At 47.5% G+C, this 24,631-nt stretch overlaps 1 long non-coding RNA gene and 1 pseudogene across 1 annotated transcript in view; both read left to right on the top strand.

The window, feature by feature from the left end:
* LOC123380422 overlaps positions 1-21,549 on the top strand; it is a 34,085-nt gene extending 12,536 nt beyond the window's left edge. The window contains exon 4 of the long non-coding RNA XR_006586163.1: positions 20,720-21,549. This is a non-coding gene — a long non-coding RNA (uncharacterized LOC123380422). The remainder of the gene's footprint in view (positions 1-20,719) is intronic.
* On the top strand, positions 5,821-9,309 carry LOC123380414 (annotated as a pseudogene).
* Positions 21,550-24,631: the final 3,082 nt, after the last annotated feature.

The raw sequence follows: 24,631 nt of genomic DNA on the forward strand, positions 1-24,631 counted from the left end.
GAGGAGTTCTGCAGGCCTCGTGAGTCCCCAAAGGGCAGATCCCTCATTCACCTGTGCTGGTACAGGCTGGGGCCGGGAAGCAGCAGCAACAGCATCCAGAGGCAGCAGGGGCAGCAGATCCCTGGGATGGTGGATGGAGCAGTGAGCCATGGTCTTGCAAGCAAGGAGAATCACCATGCTGGGCTGCCCTCGGCCCTTACCCCCTGCCCCAGCCACCTCACTGTCTCTTGCCCTGGCATCACCCTCCAGCAGGGCATGGGCAAGCCAGGCAGGGATGGGCACCTGGGGCCACAGGAGTGTCCCCCATGACCTCTGTGTCCTAGTTATTGAACGGGCATAACGAGTCACCCAGGGCCCTTGGAACCAGGAGGGAGAATCTTGCCCTGGAATCCTCTCTGATGCGGCTTGGGGAGAATTATGGAGGGACAGCATTTAGTGCCAGTTCATTCACAGGATAAAAGCACAACACAAGGTCACCTTGGCTGCTGCTGTCAGTGTTTTCTTACCCAGGCCCCATTTGAGCCCTTACCCAGGGATATGGAGAACTTTCATACACAAGAACTTAAAATTCAAAACTCTCAATAAATTTGGTATAAAAGGAATTTACTTCAACATAATTAAGGCCATATATGGCAAGCCCGCAGCAAATATCACATTCAGTAGTCAAAGGTGAAAGATTTTGCTATAAGATCCAGAGCAAAACAAGGGTGACAAGGGTGTCCACTCTCTCCACTTCTATTCAACGTAGTCTTGGAAGTCCTACCACAGCAATCAGGCAAGAAACAGAAATAAAAAGCTTCCAAATCAGGAAGCAAGATGTAAAATCACCCATTTGCAAAGAACATGATCTTAGTATACAGAGAAAACCCAAAGCCTCCACGAAAAAAGAAACAAACAAACAAACAAGCAAACAAACAAACGTAGCACATGCTGTTACTACATTTGCCAAGTCACTGTATTTTAAGGGCAAATCCTGGCAATAGCCAATCCATCCATTCCAAGGCTCCACAGTGACTGTACTTAATCTGCTGTATGTACTGCACAGTCAGTTGCTATACCTGGGCTTATACCCAGGGTAGGGATCAGCCTCGTGATTGTCAGGGGTGTGTCAGTGTCTTATGGCCTTGAAGGAGAGGGAGACCAGCAGCTTTAGGAACTTCACCTGATTGTGCAGGCCATACATGTAGGCAGGGGGAAGCAGCACTGTCAGGCATGAGGAGATAGACTGGGGCAGAATATGCCATACTAGGACCCCCATGTTCTTCCCTCTTTCAATGGGGTGTGCTCCATTCCAGGTATAGTGCATTTCTACAGGTCTGACTTTCAGCATGACAACAGGATCCCAGTAGAGATGGAGTAGATCCCTTTCACCCAGGGGCACAAAGTAACTCACTTATCCTAGGGGGCATCCCATGGCAAATTCCAGTAGACAACACCTTTTGGTGTTCTCAGCAGCATAGCATATGAATCCACAGTGAGAGTTGGGGCCATAGCGGTCTCCCTAGACTTCTATACCTTTATAGTGTTGGGTGCCTTAGCAGGGGTCCCCAGTCTGACATATGGGGCATATGTTTGATCATTCAAATGCATTAAAGCCTGTGACAGCACATTAGTACACCGGGACAAGGTCGTTTTCCCTGTTAATAATTTAATCTGCTTTAACATTCCATTTTTCCTTTCTACCAACCAGTGCTTTCTGAGCCAGGACATGGAAAACAGGGAGGATCACCTCAGGCTCTTGCAGGTGAGCCAGATGTCCTGATGCCATATCCCGATACCACAGGGCTTACTTATGATAATCTGCCCTTTGGCTTCCCAGTGTCTACATTCGAGGCGAATCTCTTTAGAACAGCCCACCTGTCAGTGCAAAGGATTAATGGCTAGAACTCATGAGTCATCACCAGTGAAACCCCTCTGAGTTCAGCCCAGTGGCTGCTTAGCTTGTTCCTGTTTCCATCCAGATGGTGTCAGTATTGGGTTGAGTAGCAACTTGAGTTCCTCTGCTTGGGTTTCCCCAACTAGACCTGTGTGTATATTAGGCATCAGAGGGAATTTCCCCCATTTCCTCTAGAGGCCACAGAGGCCACAACACGAAGAGGAGTGGGGGCATTTGAAGGATCTACATATTCTATAGGACCCAGTAGCACCCACATTTCTGGAGACAGTGGGCTGTACACGGAAAATTATAAAACTTTGATGAAAATTAAAACAGAAACAAATGAAAAGATATCCTATGCTCATGGATCAGAAGAATTAATATCACTGAAATGTCCATATTACCTAAAGTCATCTATAGGTCCATGCAATCTCTACCAAGATTCCAATGTCATTTTCACAGAAGTAGAAAAAAAAACCCTAAAATTTGTATGGAACCACAAAAGATTCCAAATAGCCAAAGCAATCTGAGGAAGTATATAAAGCTAGAGGCATCCTATTTCCGGATTGAAATTGTATCGCAAAGTTGCAGCAATCAAAATATTATGGTACGGGCATTAAAAAAAAGACACATAGGCCAAGAGAATAAAGAGTCCAAAAATAAACCCATGCATATGTGGTCAATTAATTTATAACATAGCAGGCAAGAATATACAATGGGTAAAGGACAGTCTCTTCCATAAATGGTGCTGGAAAAACTGGGTAGCTGCATGCAGAAGAATGAAATTAAACTCATATTTTATACTAGTCACAAAAATTAACTCAACATCCTTAAATATTGTACATGAATCTGTAAAACTCTAGAAGAAAACCAACAGGAAAAGCCCCTAAATATTGGTCTTGACAACATTGTTTGGATGTGACACCAAAAGCACAAGCAATAAAAACTAAAGAAACAAGTGGAACCACATGAAACTCAGAGGCATCTCACAGCAAAGGAAATCATCAACAAAATCAAATGTGAACCTACAGAACAAGAGAAAATATATCCAAAATATTTAAAGAACTCATATCACTCAATAGCAGAACCCACAAATAATCCAACTTTAAATTGGGGAAATAACTTAAATAGACATTTTCCCAAAGATTTTCCCAAAGACACACAATGGCGTACAGATACATGAAGGGGCTCCACGTCACTAACACCAGGAAAGTGCAAATCAAAATCATAATGAGATATTGTCTCATAGCTGTTAGGATTCTTATCATAAAAATATCATAGAAATATCCCAATCCCTCTGTGTGGTCCTGACAGCAGAAACTCCATTGTCTGTCCGTGTTGTATGCATTTCTTTCCTCCCTTGGTGTCACACCAAAGGTCTTGCGTAAGAGTTTAGTAAGTTCATCAAAACAGCCTGTACATAGTTTTTGGGTGTTTCTCATACTTCTTGCTGCTGTAGGTGCTGGGAGATGCTGCATGAGTCAAGGCCCCTTTCTGCCCTGGAGTTTACCGTTCAATGTGCGGAGATAGGCAAAAACCAAATACATCATGTAACGTCAGATGGACGGGGAGTCTGGAGGCCTATTTTAGGCAGGCACTACCTGCAGTGGTTACAACACAGACCCAGGAGTCACATTTCTTGGGTCAAATGCCAACTGTGTAGTGTCCCTTGGTGCTCTACTGTGGGCATCTAGTTTAATCCCTTTGGGCCTTAGTCCCTCCCTCTGTTGTGTGGGCCTCCTAGTATCACCTAGAGATAGAGTTACAGGAGATCAGTCACTCCAGTGGTTTAGCAACTATTCCCAGATTGTCTGCGAGATGCTAGGCATGCTTTGAGCATCTGTGAGGAGGTGACTTTAGAAAAGACAAGCTTAGTGGGTATATTGTAGGCATCAGATGTCAGCCATCATTAGTTCTCACACACCAATGCTTGTGTTTTAGAGGCTCACACAGTGGTGGTGGGTCCCACATGCCACACTGCCGTATTTTGGGAACCTCGTTCCGATGGCTCTGATGCATTTAGACTAAACAATCTCACACCTTGTCCAGGTGGGTTTGGGACATAATACAGCCCGCGATTCAGTGAGTCTCCGAGGGCTGGCATACTCCTGGATATGCTGGGTCAATGTCGGCCTGGTTCATTTTTTGCTGGAACAGGGTCATTCTATGCTAGTCTTTCAGAAGACAGGAGGTGACATTCTTCCAAGAGAAGGCACAGTGAGCCAAACTCCCTGTCATTTTGAGAAAACTTGCAAAGGAGTTCAGTAACCACCTCCCCACCATGCTTTTTCGGTTAAAGAGAACCCACTATGTCATTTTATTGGTGGCCCAACTTTTTGGTGCTTTGAAAATGCCCGGAGAAGCCCCTGACTGAAACCCAGTGGAGGGGAGGGTGGTGGAGACATCATTTCCCTGCAAACTGCCCAGCTGACTGCAAGGTGTATACTTAGTTAATGCAATTAAAACAAAACAAAACAAAATAAAACAAAACAGGGGCGTGTGGAGATCTAAATTCAGTGTAGCAGCTTTGGTGCAAATCCTGTTTTGGGGGCTATTGGAGTCAAACTCAAGCAGAGGAAAGAAGTGGGATAAATGAGAGAGGGCCAACTGATTCCAGCTGGAATCAGCTGAGTGGAGAGGGCAGATTTGGAAATGCTGAAGGGCAAGGACCAGAGGCTGGAAGCCCAGGAAGCAAGGCTGGACTGCACCACAGCGGGTGAGGATGTCTGGGGGGATCCGTGAGCAAGGGGCCAGCGGACTCCAGAGACCCGGGCGCGAGTTCCAGATGCGGGAGGGTGGCTGAAGCTAGGTGTCCAGGCCTTGTGCTGCATGGATCTGGGCGTGCTGTGTGCCCTCCTGTAGAACGCAGGGAACGCCCCCGCGAGGTCTTAGAAGGACACAAGTGGCAGGTCCTGGGGCCTGGGAGAATCCCATGGAAAGACCTTCTGGGACGCCTGGGCCTGGTCTGCTGCCTCTTTCTACCCCCTGGGCTTCTTTGACTTCAGTTCCTCCCAAGGCCCTCTCCAGGGGTCTTTACCCTGGGGCCGGTGGCTTGCCATCCAGCCTTCCCAGCTCAGTCTTGTTCCTAGGCAAGTCCCAGGGAGTAGAACCACCCCGGACGCCCGCCTGGCTAGAGGGCTCAGTCGGGGAAGGGAAGGGCGAGATGGCCCGGGCACCATGCAGGGGCGATCCTGATCAGACTGTGTCTCAGTTTGCCTTGGAGTGGAAGCCACTTAGTCTGTCCCTACCTAACCCCTGCGAATACCCCCTTCCCTGGAGGGCAGATTCGAACCTCAGCTCCTGTGCACACGCCTGAAAAAGCCAGGGGCTGAGCCGCCTCTTCGCCAGGAACAGGTCTGAGCCGCGTCTCCCTCCCAGAGAGGGCGCGGGAGGTCCCGCAGCCATCCTCCACCTGCTGGGAAACCCGAGCGCTGCCTTCAGCCCCAGTGGCTGCCCACGCTCCCCCCTCTCCCCGCCCGCTAGCCTAGTTCAGCTCTGCACTCCCGCCCCCCAACTCGCTCCCGCCAGCCCTGCCGACTCACCTCTTCCGCGCCCCGCCTCCTTGGAGCTCGCGACCTTTCCACCCCTCCTTCCCTCCCCCCCACCCCTTTCCTCCTGCCCTCTCTTCATACCAAAAGCGTTGCTTGGCTCTCTCCTGGGGACTTAGCAAGCTGGAGAGCTGAGAGGGATCCTGAGAGCGGGCGCAGGGCGGCTAGTCCGGAGCCGCCGACCTAGGCTAGGCACGGACCGACCCACTCTCCGCTGCTCTGCGGCCCCCGCTTCTCCCTGTAGGGGGCCGGACCTGCACCCAGCGCTTGCCCCCGCTGGTCCTCCCGCAGCCCGGCCAGGCGCGCTCCTCCCCACCTGGCCCCTCCCCTTAGGCGCGCTACGCCAGCATCCGGGAGGTGAAAGCGGGCTGAGCCCAGCGCAGGGGCCGCCCACCACCAGCGCCCCTCGCCTCTCCCTTCCTGTGTGGCTGGCGGCGGCTCGCAGCCCCCCGGCAACAGCCTCGGGAGCTTCGTCCGCGCCTGGAGAGGCGGCCGGCGGAGCCCAGGCTGGGAGACATGATTCGTAGCGTCCTCCGGCTGCTCCTCGGCAGCTTCCTCACCGAGGTGTGCGCCCGCGTGTGCCGGGTGCAGGAGCGAGCGGGGCACGGGCAGCTGGCTCAGCTGGGCTGCGTGGTAGTGCTGGCGCGGGGAGGGGGGCGTGCAGCCGCTCTGGGGGCCGCCTCGGAAGAGGCCAGCGACGGCGCGGGGGTCTGGGACGCGTCCCCTACCCGAGCGCCCACGCCGAACTTCTGCCGGGGCTACTTCGGTATCAGGGACGAGTGGGACCAGCCGTTCAATTGTTCCTCGGGCGACTTCATCTTCCGCTGAGGGACTTGTGACTTGCGATTCTGCTGCACGTGTTAAGAAGCGGCGACTGAACCAGAGCACCTGCACCAACTCTGACATTCCGCTGTGGCTCAACACCCGCAAGCCTCCAGCGCGCAAGGACGGCCCCCTGCACCACCCCACGAAGGACAAGACCAACCGGATCCTTTACATCATGTGCGGGGTGCTGGCCATCATGCTTGTAGGCATCTTCACCAAACTGGGGCTGGAGAAAGCGCACTGGCGGCAAAGGAAGCCAAGTCAGGGTAGGCTGCCTCCCCTCCACCCAACTCCTTCGCCTCCCCTCCAGGCGCCGCTCTCCCTTCTCTTCCCTCTCCACCTTTCCTTGGGCAATGGCGCTCCCCGCCCCAACCCCCATCTCCGCTGGCGGAGGTCGCCTGGGCAGCCAATTTCGGCTCCAAGGGCAGAGAAGGGGCGCTGGGCTCCGCACAGGTGTGGACTTGAGCGCGTGTGTGTATGTAGGGGGTGGTCTCTGCACCACCCCTCACCGTCTCGCTGCCCTTTCCCACCTAGGATTCAAGCGGATCTGAGACACACACAGCCCGGGAGCCCACGGCCCCGGAGTCTTGGGTTTTGGCGAGGGGTCTACCCCTCTGATTCCAGATGCCAGCTTCTAGGTAAACAGGGCAGGCGGCCTGAAAAGGAAGGGCGGCACGTGTGAGGGAGGGAAGCAGTGTGTGCCGCCTACAACTCCTAAGGGTCGCGAAAAAGAAGCTAGGGAGGTGGAGAGAGAGAGGGAGGACAAGAAGGAAAGCCTTGCCTGGAGCGGCCTCTTCTCTCTCTCCCTGAGCTGCCAGGTTCCTAGAATTGGGACCTTGGTTGCCTCCCCGCCACTCGGACCCCTGCCCGCTTTCCGCTGTCGCCACTTCTCCCTGCTGGGGGCCAGGGATTCCTCCCCGCGCTGCGCCCCTTGCAGGGGTTGGCGAGGACTCCAAGGGCGGGAGCCACCCTCCTGCCCCACTGATTCTTCAACTTTCCCTCAACTTGCATTAGGCAAGTCCTAGTGATTGAGAGTGCAGCAGATGGGAGAAGGCATTTGGGGATTAATGGAGCGATTTTCCTTTGCCTTTTAAAAAGTGTCTAAGTTGATTCGCACAACCCAGTAACTTTGGAGGCAGAGGGCGCAGCCACTGGGAAGCAGCCCCCAGACGCGATGCAGGCCAGGGTTCGCAGGAGGTCTGGGCAGGCAGGGTTGGAGAGCGACTGGCGGTCTTGGAACAGCTGGGTGGCTGGGCGGTAGCTAGCTGGATCTTGCCTAGTGTGGGCAACGGGGTCGCCATGTGCCCCCCCCCAACCCCCTACACACAGGCACACACCCTCCCCACACCTCAGGCGGGGGCCCATGTGTGCTCCTGTGGATGCAGGAACTGGGTGCGCCTGCCTAAAAAACCTCAACAAAGAGACCCACCCAAAATAGGCGGAGGAGCATGACCACCTCACTAGTAATTATTTTCTATTTATAGGCAGAGTATCCGATGATTTTTTTTCCCCCCAGAGGGGAGGGATTTGGGGCAAGAGGTGAGGAAATTCCTCTTGGTTTGGGTCAGCAGGGAGGTGTGGGTGGATGTTGGGGTCTTGAAGCACAAAAGTTAGCTTGGAGAGGATTCAGGAAACTCTGACCAACTGAGAGAGTAACACGCTGGCCCCGCCCACCTCCTGCACCTCCAAGATGCCCTGTCCCCAGCCCCACAGGCAGGAGTTTCACTTCCCCGCAGTCCCAGCCAGTCCCTGTAGGTTCCCTGGGTCTGTGTTAAGGTGAAGGAAGACTAGGGAGGCAGGACTGTGGCAGGCAAAGGGTGTGGCCTTGGTAGGGAGAGAGTCCCTCAGGCATAGGTAGGCTGCCTTGCAGATTCATATTAATTCCTCTGCTGAAGTATCCACTGAGCCTTTCCCTTGCAAACCAGCGCTTCCAGGAGCCCTCCTGGGTGTTTGGGTGGGGGGTGAAGGAGGGTAGGAAAGGCGGGAGAAGGGGAGGTGGGAAGGTGGGAGCTGAGCTAAGGGTGGGCGGCTCCCTTTGGCCTGCAGAGGGGGAAGGTGATGTGTGATCTTCAGGCTCTGTGTGATCTGGGTATTCCTGTTGAGACAGAGCTCCACCGCAGACCTGAGGGCTCAGGAGGGAATCTTATTCCTGTCTTGCCACCTTGCAGCTCTGTCTGGAGAAAGAATCCCCCCAGCTTAGTTGGTTGCAGCCACTTCTTCAGGGACCACCAAAGGGCTGGTTGCATGTGGAATCTCTGGGCATCCACACTTCTCAAAGAGCCTGGACACAAGACTCTTCTGGTACACAGTTTGGAAATTCCAGAATGCCATGGAGTACATTCTCTTGAAGAGAAAGGATAGTTGAATTTTATTGGCAGTTTCCCAGGTGTGGTTTTCAACCCCAGCTGCTGTTTAGGAGCACCTGGAGTGCTTTAAAAAACAAAACAAAACAACCCTCTTGCTAGGGGCCCGCCCTAGGCAATTTAGATCACAATCTCTAGGGTTGCTGAGTCTTTGTACTTCTGTTAAGGTCTCTAGGCTTTCCAGTGCCTGGCCAGTTACTATTACTGAAAAGGAACGAACATTTGCCAGGCACTGCACTAGAGAGAGAGGTGTGTGTGTGTGTGTGTGTACTTGAGTGCATGTGTGTGTAAACACTCCTTTAGTGTGCATGAGCACCTTAGGAGACAGGTGCTATCAGTTCCCACTTATAGATGACAAAATCATGGCTCAGGTTGGGTGGCTTCTCCAAGGTCACCCAGTGAGTTATAAAACTGCAGTCCCCAGCCCCCTGATTTCAAGTGTGTTTTCAGTTTGAGTGAGCATTGGGTGGGGGTGGGCAGCTTCCTAGAATGCATATTCTTGTGTTCTGTCCAGACAGGGAAAGATTCCGGGTCAGCAAAGGTCTGGGATGAGCCCCAGAAATCCGCATGTAGCAGCCTCCCTGAATGGCTCCTCAAAAGTGGCCTACATGTTTAAGGAAGACTGTTCTTGAGTTTGGGACTATTTTACAGTCTTGGAGATGGATGCATTAAATCCAATGCCACTCTCTTATGTGCATTTGTTTGTGTGTTTTCTGCACGTATTTCTGCTTTGTGTATTTGTGTATTTGTGGTGCTGGGGGCTGCCCCCAGGACCGTCGAAATGCATGGTGCTCTGTGTATGCGATTAACCATTTCAAGTCCCAGCCACAGGTCAGGGGGTACCCGGGTGGCATACACCCAGCTACCTGAGAGCTTCCGGGTGAAATTACCATCTTGGCCACAGCCTCTTAATTTATTTTGTCTTGGGCTGGCTGTGCGGGTCACTGAGATGAAGGGTTCATTCTCACTTCATCGGAAAGCAGCCCCATGTCACCAACTGCTCCTCGTGACCCATGCCGTTGTGGTATCCCAGAAGAGGCCTTCGTGATGTCACTTTTCAGACCCAGAATCGTGGGCATGTTGGCTGCTCCTTTTTGGGCTGACTGGGACTTGAAAATGGGAAAGTTGCTAATTCCAGGACCTGTGAAATCCATGGGCATGCGGGGGTCTTGCCCATGACATAGGAAGATATTCAGAGACCCTCATCCATCAGCCACAGCAGCCTTATATTCTGCCACTATGTATGGGAACAAGTGACTGCAAACAGTGGCTGGCTGTGGTTACCCAGGGTAACCAGCTGTGGTTACTGGTTTGGTCTGCAAGGTATTGCTATATATGTATTTTTTTTTAATGCATGTTTATTTTTTTTTTCAACATTTATTTATTTTTGGGACAGAGAGAGACAGAGCATGAACGGGGGAGGGGCAGAGAGAGAGGGAGACACAGAATTGGAAACAGGCTCCAGGCTCTGAGCCATCAGCCCAGAGCCCGACGCGGGGCTCGAACTCAGGGACCGCGAGATCGTGACCTGGCGAAAGTCGGACGCTTAACCGACTGCGCCACCCAGGCGCCCCAATGCATGTTTATTTTTGAGAGAGAGAGAGAGAGAGAGAGACAGAGCATGAGCAGGGGAGGGGCAGAGGGAGAGACAGAGGGAGACACAGAATCTGAAACAGGCTCCAGGCTCTGAGCTGTCAGCACAGAGCCCAACACAGGGCTCGATCCCGGGAACGGAGAGATCATGACCTAGGCTGAAGTCAGAGGCCCAACCAACTGAGCCACCCAGGCACCACTATTTATGTATTCTTATTTTTAAGTTTCTTTCTCTCTCTCTTTTTTTTACTGTGAAACATTTTACACATACAAAAGAGAAAACTTGAAAGAAGGATAAAAATGTCTTTAGGGTTTTTCACTCCTGGTACGACTGCCATTGGGGCCGGCTCATTCTCGGTTTGGGGGGGGCTGTTCTGTGCATCGTAGTGTGTCTGGCAGCCTGCTTCGACTCCCCCCACTAAGTGCCAGTACCACCCCCCTGACAACCCAGCTGTGAGTTAAAAAAAAATGTCCTCAGTCATAGCCACATGTCATCTGGGGGTAGAATCACCCCCAGTTGAGAGTTACTAATCTAGGCCACGCAATTATGAGTATCTTGTCATATCTGCTTTAGCACCCACTCTGTATTTTCCTTTCCCCTCTCCCTTTCTCCCTAAATACTTCAGCGTGGATCGCCTAAGAGCAAGGACATTCTCCCACACAACACAATCCCAGGATCGCACTCAAGAAGCAGGACAGAAACTCTAATACCATCAAATAGCCAATCACGGTAGCATTGTCCTGGTCATGCCAGAAATGTCCTCTGGAGCTTGGGCTTCCAAACTCGGATCCAGTCAAGGCTCACTGCGTCTGGGCTGTAAAATTTCTTCAGTGTCTGTTATGTATTGTGTTTGAAACCCAACTTAGAACCAAGGAGATTTCACATAGAAATCCCAATTGCTGACTTCTCTTGAGAAATTGGTAGAACCGACAACACCAGACGTGCATTTTCCCAAGGAAGCTGTTGGTTGCCTCCCGGGGGTGACTTCCCTCTTTAGGAAGCTCTCAGGTTCTCCTCCGTCTCCACCCCCACCCAGTTCCCTTAGTGCTGGTCCCTGCAGTGCCTGGAGACGCAGTCAGGCCCACCCCGAGTCAGATGGCCGGAGATTCCATCCAGCGTGGCCACTTAAGAGTTGTGTGGCCTTGGGAAAGGGACTTCACCTCTCTGAGTTTTAGGTTCTTGTCTGTAAATTGCGACCATGGTGATCCCTATGTCGTAGGCTTGTGCGAGGGTTTCACTGAGACTGGGCTTGGGAGGCCCTTAGCACAGGACCTCTTTATGGTCACTGCTCAGCAACTTTTACCCCTTTGCCATCACCCTTATGATTGGAATTTTCTACCCCTGACCTGCCAAAGGGGTAAATGTTGTAGTCTGAAACTCGGTACCTAGCTCTGGCTCTGTTATATGTTTTTAGCTGTGTGACATTGGTCAAGGCTCCTAAGTCCTTCAGGGTTAAGCAGCGGAGGGTGACAGGTTCAGAATAGGAGAGAAGACCCAGGTATGGCCACATTGAATACCTTGCAAAGTGTTGGCCTGGGTGTTATGAAAGAACCCTTGTCCAGCCTGCTATTTTGCCGTGAGCTTGGGTATAAATTCTCCTTTAATTTCAGGTCCCGCCCCACTGAGGCAGGCCTTAGGACAGTGTGCCTTTGAAGAGGCACAGATTGCTTTCCGTGAGGATGAACAAGGCCCTGGGGAGTGGAGGAGTCAGGCTTCCAACCGGGACAGTCTGAGGCCAGAGCACAGGTACCTTGACCACTAGGCTGTACGGCTTTTGAGTGGACACATGCAGGACTTACATGCTCTCAGATCGCAAAGAAGTGCTTACGGTTCTGCAAATGGCATCACATGCAGGGAGGCCAGTTCAAGGAGCCGCTGGAAGATCAAGACCAGGAGTGTTTCCTGCATCTGCCCCTGGCAGGGCCAGTGCCCTTTGAGGAGGCATTGATGAGAAATGACCTTGGGGGCAGGAATGCCTGTAGGAAGCTCCATACACTTGAGGCCAGGAGGGAACACATGCCATTGTTTTGCCCACCTTCAAACAGAATCAGAAATCCAAGTGGCACATTACACAGCACAGTGTCCCGGGTGCTTTTCAAACATGCTTCAGACGAGCCGGAGTCCCTTCTATTTATTTTTTGTATTTTTATTTGTTTGGAGTCTCTTTTAAAGAAGTGGCCTCAAATGATAAATGTCTTCCCTTCTTTTGCCTCTTCTCTCTTCTTTCTGCTTCCCCTTTATCCCGCATGTCTGTGGTTACCTTCTGGCTTTCACCAGCTCCCCAGCTTGGAGAAACCCTTGCAGGCACATCTTGTTGCCCATGGAGTAGTCTCTCTATATCGTTTTTCATGGCAGGTTACTTCTCTTTGGGCAATGGAGTCCTTGCATTTTAGCAGTCACCTTCAGTGGGGTATACGTTGCACGATAAAAGGCACACGTTTTAAGTGTGGTTTGAGGAGCTTTGCCTGTACCTGTGTAACCACCGCTCCAGAAAGGTACCTCATTCCCACAACCCTTGCGTTCTTGAAAGACTAAAAGATGCTTCTGATACAAGAGGAAATGCTCCGGAATCCTAGTCAAGTGTTTAAATGTCAGAACACAGTTTAGACCTCGGGACTCCTGGAAGCTCTGAAGCAAGATGAGGAGGTTCTGAGCTCTGTTTGGGAATGTTGGGGTCTTTTATTTGCTCGCCGTAATCGGAAAGTGAAGGAACGCCGTATTCTCTTTTTGTTCCTCAAATATGCCAAGCTCATTGCTACCTGGGAGCTGTCGTATTGGCTTGGCTCGAATTCTCCTCCACCAGACCTCACATGCTGGCTTCCTCGCCATTGAGGTCTCCGCTCCAGTGTCGCCTTCTCTGAGAAGCCATCCCTGATGACCCAGGCTCAGTTACCACAGCCTCCCCCCCACCCCCACCCACTCCAGCCCATCGCTTGGTGTTACTTGCTTCATTTCACATTACAGCCTAAAATTAACTTGTTAATTTCCTGGTTTGCTACTTGATGATCTGTCTCTTTACATTACTGTCCACAGTGCCTAGAGCAGCATCTGGCACAGAGGAATTCTGGTTTCTGACATCCCAGTTTACAAAAGAAAGTATCTCTTTCATTCACTCTTTATTCATTCATTCATTCATTCACCCATTCACATATTCATTTAATAGGTATCTATTGAGCACCTATGGCATACCTAGCACTGTTTTGAGAGCTATAATAGTGACAGTACAGACACAATCCCTGCACTCAAAGAACTAACACTCAAATGGCTCGAGACAAGTAACACACAAGTAAATCTTGAAAGAAATTGACACTAAATGGAACCTTATGAAATTGTCAATATTCAATCATCTTTGACGGTAAAAATGGCAATGTTTCAACCTAATTGTTCTGAACTGGGACGAGTGATAGCAAGGAAAAGTATAGTTTCTTTAGTGAGGTACCTGTATTAGGGTTCCCCAGAGAAACAGGACCTATAGGAGATATCTATATCTATATCTATACCTATCTATATCTAGGTATATACATATACATATAGAGAGATAGAGAGAGAGAGATACATTATGTGCACTTGCCATTAGGAAGTCTGAAATCAGCAGAACTGACACCCCAGTTTGAAGGCTGTCAGGCAGGAAAATTCCCTTTTACTCAAGAGAGGGTCAGCCTTTTGGTCTGTACATGCCTTCAACTGATTAGACGAGGCCCACCCGAATGATGGAGCACAATGTACTCAGTCTCTTGACTGTCAGTGGTCATCTCATGCAAACGCACATTCTCAGATGCATCCAAAATGACCTTTGACCAAATATTTGGGCACCCTGTGGCCCAGTCAAGTGGACACTTAAAAGTTACCATTATAGTTCTTTTAGGAACTTACTACTCAGAGTGTGTCCTGTGGAGCAGCTTCATTTTCATGACCTGGGAGCTTGAGCAGAAGAATCTCATGCCCTGCCACAGACTTATTGAAATAGAATCTGCATTTTATCAAGGCCCCTAGGTAGCATGAATGCACATTGTTTGAGAAGCACCCAAACTATGTGCCCCAAATAGATGGCAAATCCTTGGGAATTTGGTTTATAGTGCATAGTTGGTGATTTCCACTGTCTTATTTATGAAGCTTTTTGGACACATGTTTTAACATGTTTTTTAGCATGTACCCTAATCCATGCACATTTGTTGTACTAATAAGTATGTGCGTGTACCGGTGAACAGTTATAAGGTACATTATAAGGCATACATAAAAATGAATTTTAAGCTGAGCTGAAGGTGCAGTAAGTATTATTTTAAAATTTGTTGGTAAGCACGGTGATGTCATACGATCATTAGCTAACATCAAAGCATGATGTATGTTGAGGATGAAACTTACCATTAATAAACAGTCCATATTTTGAATATTTTTCATGAGAGTTTTGATTATTCTTGGCTGACTTTGCTTTGATCTGAATAGAACATCATTGTTTTTAACCTTGTGACAAGCTAGCTGTTGAAGAGAAGGGGAGAGTCGATGCAATTGTTTTCTTGTGCTTCCTCTATCAGTATTTTCTTCAGCCTGCGGTTTTGTTATGGGGTGGGGAGGGGTGGTTTAAGCCATGTGCCTGCTTACTGATGGTTAGCCTCCCTAACCCTAGATAATGTATCTGCATATTTCCTTTAGGGGGACACATAGCTGTGATATGGGCAACGTACCCCAGTGAGCTCACACATGGCTCTGATAAGGAAGGCATTTCTTGTTGGATGAACCCCAGGGGCAGGGGGTTCTTCTGCCCACTGTGGTTCCACGGCACCCACCTGTCAGGGTCTGAGGCAGAGACTAGAGCATGGACTTGGAGGTCCCGTAGATTTGGGTCCACACTCATGGGCTCTGCCTCGTACCAATGGTGTGACCTTGGGCAAAGTACATATCCTCTCCCTCCTTCCATAGAAAGTGGTGGTATTACCATCTCATTCCTTGGATTGCCATGTACAGTAAATGAAATACCGCTTGTAAAACCACTGGCATAGTTCCAAGGGCAGCAGCAACAACAAACAAAACACACACACCTTGTCTTCCCTAGTGTCGTGTTGTGATACTCTGCTACAAACCTGCCTTTGTCCGTGGAACTCTAGTGAGGCACATGGTCAGACTAGGCTTCATCAAAGCGATACTGCTCCAAGACAAGTTTAGGGGCGCGGTGGCTTTTCTCCTTTTTCTTTGTAAGGAAAGAGACTCTGGGACAATCTGTGACTTGGGTTGGAGCCATTTGAGATCCTCACTGCAGTGACAGCCTGCTGGTAATGTGAGATCCTAATAGCTTGTGTTAATCCTGGAGACAGGAGGTGAGGACAAGGGAGGCTCTTGAGTGTGGCCCCCCTAACGTCTCCACGCACCTCGCTGCCATCTTTCTTGGGGCTGAAGGACAGGAGATTCTAACTCTCCTGAGCTTCCCTTCTCTTTAGGGGAGCTGGTACAGGTAAGCTGATTTCCAAGCAGGAAAGGGCAAAACAGGCTGAGTACTGTTAGTGGCTACAGTGTTCTAGAACCACCTCTAGGAATGTTCACCAGGGGAGAGAACCTTCAGAAGCGTGCAGAGTTGGAGCACATTGCCTTTCTCTTGCTCCCACAAAATCAAGCTGACCAACCCTGTAAGGAGGGGGAGTCCCTTAGCATCCACAAGAGTCTTGGTAACAGCTTTGCAAATCCCATGATTATATTTGCTGAAGGGTGTCCATCAAAGAGGGCGTCCTCTCCGTATCTGAGCATTTCCTTCTACAAAGTCCATTCTATTTTGAGAAGCCAGTGCTAGGAAAAAGCTTGGGGTCTCCTAAGGAGCTTGAATGATCTCATGGCAAACCTACAGAGAATGATGTAACTGATCACCCTAACCTTTGGTGACCAACAAACGCAACCAAATTCAAACCTGCTTTGATCCTTATCTCCTGCTCTCTGGCTTCCATTTTGCCTGCATCTTGCTATATGCCTGGACTGTGTCAGGATCTTTTACGTTCCAGTGAAAGAAATCTTTTTTTTTTCAATATATGAAGTTTATTGTCAAATTGGTTTCCATACAACACCCAGTGCTCATCCCAAAAGGTGCCCTCCTCAATGCCCATCACCCACCCTCCCCTCCCTCCCACCCCCCATCAACCCTCAGTTTGTTCTCAGTTTTTAAGAGTCTCTTATGCTTTGGCTCTCTTCCACTCTAACCTCTTTTTTTTTCCTTCCCCTCCCCCATGGGTTTCTGTTAAGTTTCTCAGGATCCACATAAGAGTGAAACCATATGGTATCTGTCTTTCTCTGTATGGCTTATTTCACTTAGCATAACACTCTCCAGTTCCATCCATGTTGCTACAAAGGGTCATATTTCATTCTTTCTCATGGCCACGTAGTACTCCATTGTGTATATAAACCACAATTTCTTTATCCATTCATCAGTTGATGGACATTTAGGCTCTTTCCATCATTTGCCTATTGTTGAGAGTGTTGCTATAAACATTGGGGTACAAGTGCCCCTATGCATCAGTACTCCTGTATCCCTTGGATAAATTCCTAGCAGTGCTATTGCTGGGTCATAGGGTAGGTCTATTTTTAATTTTTTTGAGGAACCTCCACACTGTTTTCCAGAGAGGCTGCACTAATTTGCATTCCCACCAACAGTGCAAACGGCTTCCCGTTTCTCCACATCCTCTCCAGCATCTATAGTCTCCTGATTTGTTCATTTTGGCCACTCTGACTGGCATGAGGTGATATCTGAGTGTGGTTTTGATTTGTATTTCCCTGATGAGGAGCGATGTTGAGCATCTTTCCATGTGCCCTGGCCATCCGGATGTCTTTTTTTTTTTTTTTAATTTTTTTTTAACATTTATTTATTTTTGAGACAGAGAGAGACAGAGCATGAACGGGGGGAGGGCCAGAGAGAGAGGGAGACACAGAATCTGAAGCAGACTCCAGGCTCTGAGCTGTCAGCACAGAGCCTGATGCGGGGCTTGAACTCACGGACCGTGAGATCGTGACCTGAGCGAAGTCGGACGCTCAACCGACTGAGCCACCCAGGCGCCCCCGGATGTCTTCTTTAGAGAAGTGTCTATTCATGTTTTCTGCCCATTTCTTCTCTGGATTATTTGTTTTTCGGGTGTGGAGTTTGGTGAGCTCTTTATAGATTTTGGATACTAGCCCTTTGTGTGATATGTCATTTGCAAATATCTTTTCCCATTCCGTTGGTTGCCTTTTAGTTTTGTTGGTTGTTTCCTTTGCTGTGCAGAAGCTTTTTATCTTCATTAGGTCCTAGTAGTTCATTTTTGCTTTTAATTCCCTTGCCTTTGGGGATGTGTCAAGTAAGAAATTGCTATGGCTGAGGTCAGAGAGGTCTTTTCTTTCTTTCTCCTCTAGGGTTTGGATGGTTTCCTGTCTCACATTCAGGTCCTTTATCCATTTTGAGTTTATTTTTGTGAATGGTGTGAGAAAGTAGTCTAGTTTCAATCTTCTGCATGTTGCTGTCCAGTTCTCCCAGCACCATTAGTTAAAGAGACTGTCTTTTTTCCATTGGATATTCTTTCCTGCTTTGTGAAAGATTAGTTGGCCATCCGTTTGTGGGTCTAGTTCTGGGGTTTCTATTCTATTCCATTGGTCTATGTGTCTGTTTTTGTGCCAATACCATGCTGTCTTGATGATGACAGCTTTGTAGTAGAGGCTAAAGTCTGGGATTGTGATGCCTCCTACTGTGGTCTTCTTCAAAATTACTTTGGCTATTCGGGGCCTTTTGTGGTTCCATATGAATTTTAGGATTGCTTGTTCTAACTTCGAGAAGAATGCTGGTGCAATTTTGATTGGGATTGCATTGAATGTGTAGATAGCTTTGGGCAAAGAGAGAGATTCAGTGGACCATGTCACTGACCTTCAGACATCGCTGGGTCTCAACAGGTATTCTCAGAGCCCGATCTCTCCATCTCTAGATTTTGTGTGCTTCCTTCATCTTAATTAAAAAAAACCCCTTTTTTTAATGTTTATTTATTTGTGTGTGTGTGTGTGTGTGTGTGTGTGTGTGACAGAAAGAGAGAGAGAGAGAGAGAGAGCGAGCATGAGCAGGGGAGGGGCAGAGAGAGAGAGAGAGAGAGAGAGAGAGAGAGAGAGAGAGAGATACAGAATCCAAAGCAGACTCCAGGCTCCCAACTGCCAGCCCAGAGCCGGATATAGGTCTTAAACATGAGAACTGTGAGATCATGACCTGAGTCCAAGTCAAATGCTTAACCCACAGAGCCATGCAGGAGCCCTCTCATCCTAATTTTAAGATAGGCTTTTTGCCCGGGCTGGCAGCCCTAATGCAGCATGTCCTTAACTTGTAGACCCCAGAGAATGGGACAGCCGTAGTTCTCCACAAGGTTGGAAGAAACCTTAGAGAGGTCTGTGATTGGTCTCCGATAGCATGCCGGTCCCTGCACCAATCACGTTGGCCAGGCAGAGTGGTGCTCTGACAGATCACTCTGGGATCACATATTCACTGCCGGCCGTGGGAAGAGTCAAGTACATCCAAATCTCACAGACAGTACAGGACCCCCTTCCAGCAGGTGTGTGTTTGCGTACATGGTGTATTTGAGGGGGAGTTCTTCAAAAGACGAGTTTGTAAACAGACAACAACCCTAATGAAAAACCCTCCACGCCCCTTATTGTAATCTGTATTGTTCCTGGTTTGGGTGTATGATTGTTTATATCTACTTGGCTGCCTCAAACCCTTCGTGAAATGCGTGCGGTAGAATAAGTAAGTGATAAGATGTGTAACATGACTGAAAAGACACATCAGCGCATCTCTCCTTACAAAAGGAGGGTGGGGTTGGCAGAGAGCCGTCGTGGCCAACCTAGTACCAAACTGAGCTGTGGAATGTGCTGCCAGTGGAAAGCTTATCTCGGACCTCCTTCAGACTTCCGTGATGGGTGTGCTTGTTTAAACAATGACCCCACCTCCATTCGTGGATGTTGACGAGGGACTCATGATAAAGCAAATACCATTTCCCAGATTGGGAACCAAAGCGGACGAGGAAGACACCAGCCCAGGTTTCACACCTCAAAATTCTCGGTTTGGTTTTTGCCATTCTCTCTTCTTCCTCTCTTACAGGGTCTCTCAGCCTTGACATCTTTTTTTTTTTTTTTTTTAATGTTTATTTATTTTTGAGAGTCAGAGGGGATAGGGAGGGGCAGAGAGAGAGAGAGAGAGAAACAGAGAGAGAGAGGAGACAGAGGACCCAAAGCAGTCTCTAAGCTGTCCGCTGGGAGCCTGATGCAGGGCTGGGACTCGCGAAGCATCAGATCATGACCTGAGGCAAAGTCGGATGCTTAACTGACTGAGCCACCCAGGGGCCCTGACCCTTTGGACATCTTAAGCCAGATAATTCTTTGTTGTGGGAGCTGCCCTGTACATTGTACAGGGTTTAGCAACATCCTTAACCTCTATCTACTACATGCCAGTTACACACCCACTCCCCAATTATGACAACTAAAAATGTCTCCAGAAATTGTCAGATGTCCCTGGGGGTCAGGGTTGGGGGGGGGGGCAAAGTCATCCTGATTGAACCCAATACTCCATTAGAATGTGGCTTCTGAGAGAAGGGAACATATGTGACTTGGCCACTGTTGAACGCCTCTACCTAGCACATTGTCTGGAACTTAGTAAGTGCTCCGTGAATATATATTTTTTTCCCAGTAAATCTTTGTTGACTGAATGAACTGGCCCACTTTGAATTCGTGTCTAGGTGCTCTTGGCCTCCAAGCAGCCACATTTCTTCGTGTTAAGGGAACCAAAATCAGCAATTTGTGTAAAGTCTTACCTTGTTTCAGGTGTATGACAAACAATAAGCGTTAGCTCCTGGCATTACCGTGATTATGACCATCTCCTTCCTGGAGTGGTGCTTAGCCCAAAGCCATGTGGTTAGTTTGCACTGAAAATCATCACTGTTTCTTGAACCACAGGTAGGGACTCAGTTGAACTACTGGAGAATGGGAGAGCAGCAGACATCAAGGGGGTGTCTGAAGGACTTTTGGGGGGAGTTCTCTGTGAAATGACATCGCCATGGGCTTTTCTTAGAGCCAGAGGTCTTTTACTAGAGAGCAAGTGCGGAACTTAAACGGTTTCTTATTTTGGAAGAGCACTGCACTCTCTGAGCCTGGTGTTTGGAAGTTGTAGGACCTTTTTCAGTGTCAACATGCCTGGGGAGCCGCCCTGGCCTGACGTCCCCAGAAGCTGACGCTGAGACAAGGATTTGAGGGCAAGTCATGTTTTTAGGAGGGGATCCCAGAAAACACTGTTCAGTGTTTCAAGGTAACAAGGTAGGGAAGCCAATGTGTCAGGCCACTTACCACCGGGGTGACTGGAGCTGGGGTCCTGCTGGGGACTCGGAGAGCAGGACGTGCCTTCAGAGTCATTGCATCTGAGAGGCAGGGAAGGTGGGGAGTTGAGCCACATGTTCTCCAAACAGAGCGAAAGTTACCAGGCAGAAGGTCGCAGGTGTTTGCAGCTGGTGGCACTGGCTGGAGGGGTGGGTGCTGACAGGTTGCTGGCAAGGCACTGGCAATATCTGCTGTGGGACATTGGGTGGACAGGGGTGATGGTGCTAAAATCCTACAGCATATAAAGGAGACCCTCACAAGGAAGCATCATCTCACCCTGAATAGACATCCCTCTGGGAAACATGATAAATGAAAATGGATATTTCCTTTCTCCTTTGGATTCCGGCAAGAAAGAACCGTTTCTATTGTTTCATTTTATAAAAACAATAACTGTTATTTTTTTCCTGGTTATTAATGGCATAGTTGCTCCGTGTAGAAAATGCAAAGTACAAGAAGAAAATCCCTGAAACACATACAGCTTACTGCATCTCATTTTTATTCCCTTTATAGGCAGTAGAAGTCATGGCTAGAAAAAACGGAGTTGAAAGGCAGTCTTGGGTTCAAACCAAAGTCCAAAACTTACTAGCTGTGTGGCCTCGAACAAGCTAGTTAATGTCTCTAAGCCTTTGTTTCCCCAACTGAAAAATGGGGATAATAATATAGGGTTGTTTTGAGAATTAAACGAGATAGTTTAGAGAGTATTTGGTTTATAAGTAAGCACTCATCAAATAGGGTATCTCCTTTTAGAAATGAGAATAATATCAGCTCGTCTTTATGAATTAAAATTCTTCATATTCTCTTTCCGTGTTTTGTGTTTTGTTTTGTTTTGTTTAGAATGATTTCATTAGTCTGTTCTTAAGACTTAAAACTTTTCACAAACATTGTTTTATTTATTTATTTTTAAAGTTTTTATTTTATTTTGATTTTATTTTTTATTTTTTAAAATTTACATCCAAATTAGTTAGCATATAGTGAAACACTGATTTCAGGAGTAGATTCCTTAATGCCCCTTACCCATTTAGCCCATCCCCCCTCCCACAACCCCTCCAGGAACCCTCAGTTTGTTCTCCCTATTTATGAGTCTCTTCTGTTTTGTCCCCCTCCCTGTTTTTACATTATTTTTGTTTCCCTTCCCTTATGTTCATCTGTTTTGTCTCTTTAAGCCCTCATATGAGTGAAATCATATGATTTTTGTCTTTCTCTAATTTCACTTAGCATAATACCCTCCAGTTCCATCCACATAGTTGCAAATGGCAAGATTTCATTCTTTTTGATTGCCGGGTAATACTCCATTGTATATATATATACACCACATCTTCTTTATCCGTTCATCCATCGATGGACATTTGGGCTCTTTCCATACTTTGGCTATTGTTGATGTGCTGCTATAAACATGGGGGTGCATGTGTCCCTTCGAAACAGCACACCTGTATCCCTTATATAAATGCCTAGTAGTGCAATTGCTGGGTCGTAAGGTAGTTCTATTTTTAGTTTTTTGAGGAACCTCCATACTGTTTTCCAGAGTGGCTGCACCAGCTTGCATTCCCACCAATGATGCAAAAGAGATCCTCTTTCTCTGCATCCTCACCAACATCTGTTGTTGCCCGGGTTGCTAATGTTAGCCATTCTGACAGGTATAAGGTGGTATCTCATTGTGGCTTTGATTTGTATTTCCCTGATGATGAGTGATGTTGAGCATTTTTTCATGTGTCGGTTGGCCATATGGATTTCTTTAGAGAAGTGTCTATTCATGTCTTGTGTCCATTTCTTCACTGGATTATTTGTTTTTTGGGTGTTGAGTTTAATAAGTTCTTTATAGATTTTGGATACTAACCCTTTATCTGATATGTCATCTGCAAATATCTTCTCACATTCTGTCGGTTGCCTTTTCGTTTTGCTGATTGTTTCCTTCGCTGTGCAGAAGCTTTTTATTTTGATGAGGTCCCGTAGTTCATTTTTGCTTTTGTTTCCCTTGCCTCCAGAGATGTGTTGAGTAAGAAGTTGCTGTGGCCAAGATCCAAGAGGTTTTTGCCTGCTTTCTCCTTGAGGATTTTGATGGCTTCCTGTCTTCCATTGAGGTCTTTCATCCACTTTGAGTTTATTTTTGTGTATGGTGTAAGAAAGTGGTCCAGGTTCATTCTTCTGCATGTCGCTGTCCAGTTTTCCCAGCACCACTTGCTGAAGAGACTGTCTTTATTCCATTGGATATTCTTTCCTGCTTTGTCAAAGGTTAGTTGGCCATACTTTGTGGGTCCATTTCTGGGTTGTCTGTTCTGTTCCATTGACCTGAGTGTCTGTTCTTGTGCCAGTACCTTACTGTCTTGATGATTACAGCTTTGTAGTATAGCTTGAAGTCTGAGATTGTGATGCTTCCAGCTTTGGTTTTTTTTTGTCAAGATCGCTTTGGCGATTCAGGGTCTTTTCTGGTTCCATACACATCGTAGGATTATTTGTTCTAGCTCTGTGAAGAATGCTGGTGTTACTTTGATTGGGATTGCATTGAATATGTAGATTGCTTTGGGTAGTATTGACATTTTAACAATATTTGTTCTTCCTCTCCAGGAGCATGGAATCTTTTTCCATTTTTTTGGTGTCTTCTTCAATTTCTTTCATAAGATTTCTATAGTTTTCAGTGTATAGATTTTTCACCTCTTTGGTTAGATTTATTCCTGGGTATTTTATGGGTTTTTTTGCAACTGTAAATGGGATCAATTCCTTGATTTCTCTTTCTTTCACTTTATTGTTGGTGTATAGGAATCCAACCAATTTGTGTGCGTTGATTTTATATACTGCAACTTTGCTGAATTCATGAATCAATTTTAGCAGTTTTTTGGTGAAATATGCTGGGTTTTCCATATAGAGTATCATGTCATCTGTGAAGAATGAAAGTTTGACCTCCTCCTGGCCAATTTGGATGCCTTTTATTTCTTTGTGTTGTCTGATTGCAGAGGCTAAGACTTCCAATACTAGGTTGAATAACAGTGGCAAGAGTGGACATCCCTTTCTTGTTCCTGACCTTAGGGGGAAAGCTGTCAGTTTTTCCCCATTGAGGATGATATTAGTGTTGGGTCATTCATATATAGCTTTTATGATCTCGAGGTATGCTCCTTCTATCCCTGCTTTCTTGAAGGTTTTTATCAAGAAAGGATGCTGTGTTTTGTCAAATGCTTTCTCTGCATCTATTGAGAGGATCATATGGTTCTCGTCCTTTCTTTTATTGACGTGATGAATCACAACGATTGTTTTGCAGATATTGAACCAGTCCTGCCTCCCAGGTATAAATCCCACTTGGTCGTGGTGAATAATTTTTTCAATGTATTGTTGGATCCAGTTGGCTAATATCTTGTTGAGGATTTTTGCATCCATGTTCATCAGGGAAATTGGTCTATAGTTCTCCTTTTTGGTGGGGTCTCTGTCTGGTTTTGGAATCAAGGTAATGCTGGCTTCATAGAAAGAGTTTGGAAGTTTTCCTTCCATTTCTATTTTTTGGAACACCTTCAAGAGAATAGGTGTTAACTCTTCCTTAAATGTTTGGTAGAATTCCCCTGGAAAGCCATTTGGCCCTGGACTCTTGTTTTGGGGGAGATTTTTGATTACTAATTCGATTTCCTTACTGGTTATGGGTTGGTTCAAGTTTTCTATTTCTTCCTGTTTCAGTTTTGGTAGTGTATTTGTTTCTAGGAATTTGTCCATTTCTTCCAGATTGCCCATTTTATTGGCATATAATTGCTCATAATATTCTCCTATTATTGTTTTTATTTCTGTTGTGTTGATTTTACTTATTTGGGTCCTTTCCTTTTTCTTCTTGATCAAACTGGCTAGTGGTTTATCAATTTTGCTAATTCTTTCAAAGAACTGGCTTCTGGTTTCATTGATCTGTTCTACTGTTTTTTTGGTTTCGATAGCATTATTTTCTGCTGTAATCTTTATTATTTCCTGTCTTTTGCTTGTTGTGGGTTTTATTTGCTGTTCTTTTTCCAGCTCCTTAAGGCCTAAGGTTAGGTTGTGTATCTGAGATCTTTCTTCCTTCTTTAGGAAGGCCTGGATTGCTATATACTTTCCTCTTATGGCCATC

The sequence above is a fragment of the Felis catus genome, chromosome D1 (assembly GCF_018350175.1).
Source record: "Felis catus isolate Fca126 chromosome D1, F.catus_Fca126_mat1.0, whole genome shotgun sequence".
In the NCBI taxonomy this organism is placed as follows: Eukaryota; Metazoa; Chordata; class Mammalia; order Carnivora; family Felidae; genus Felis; species Felis catus.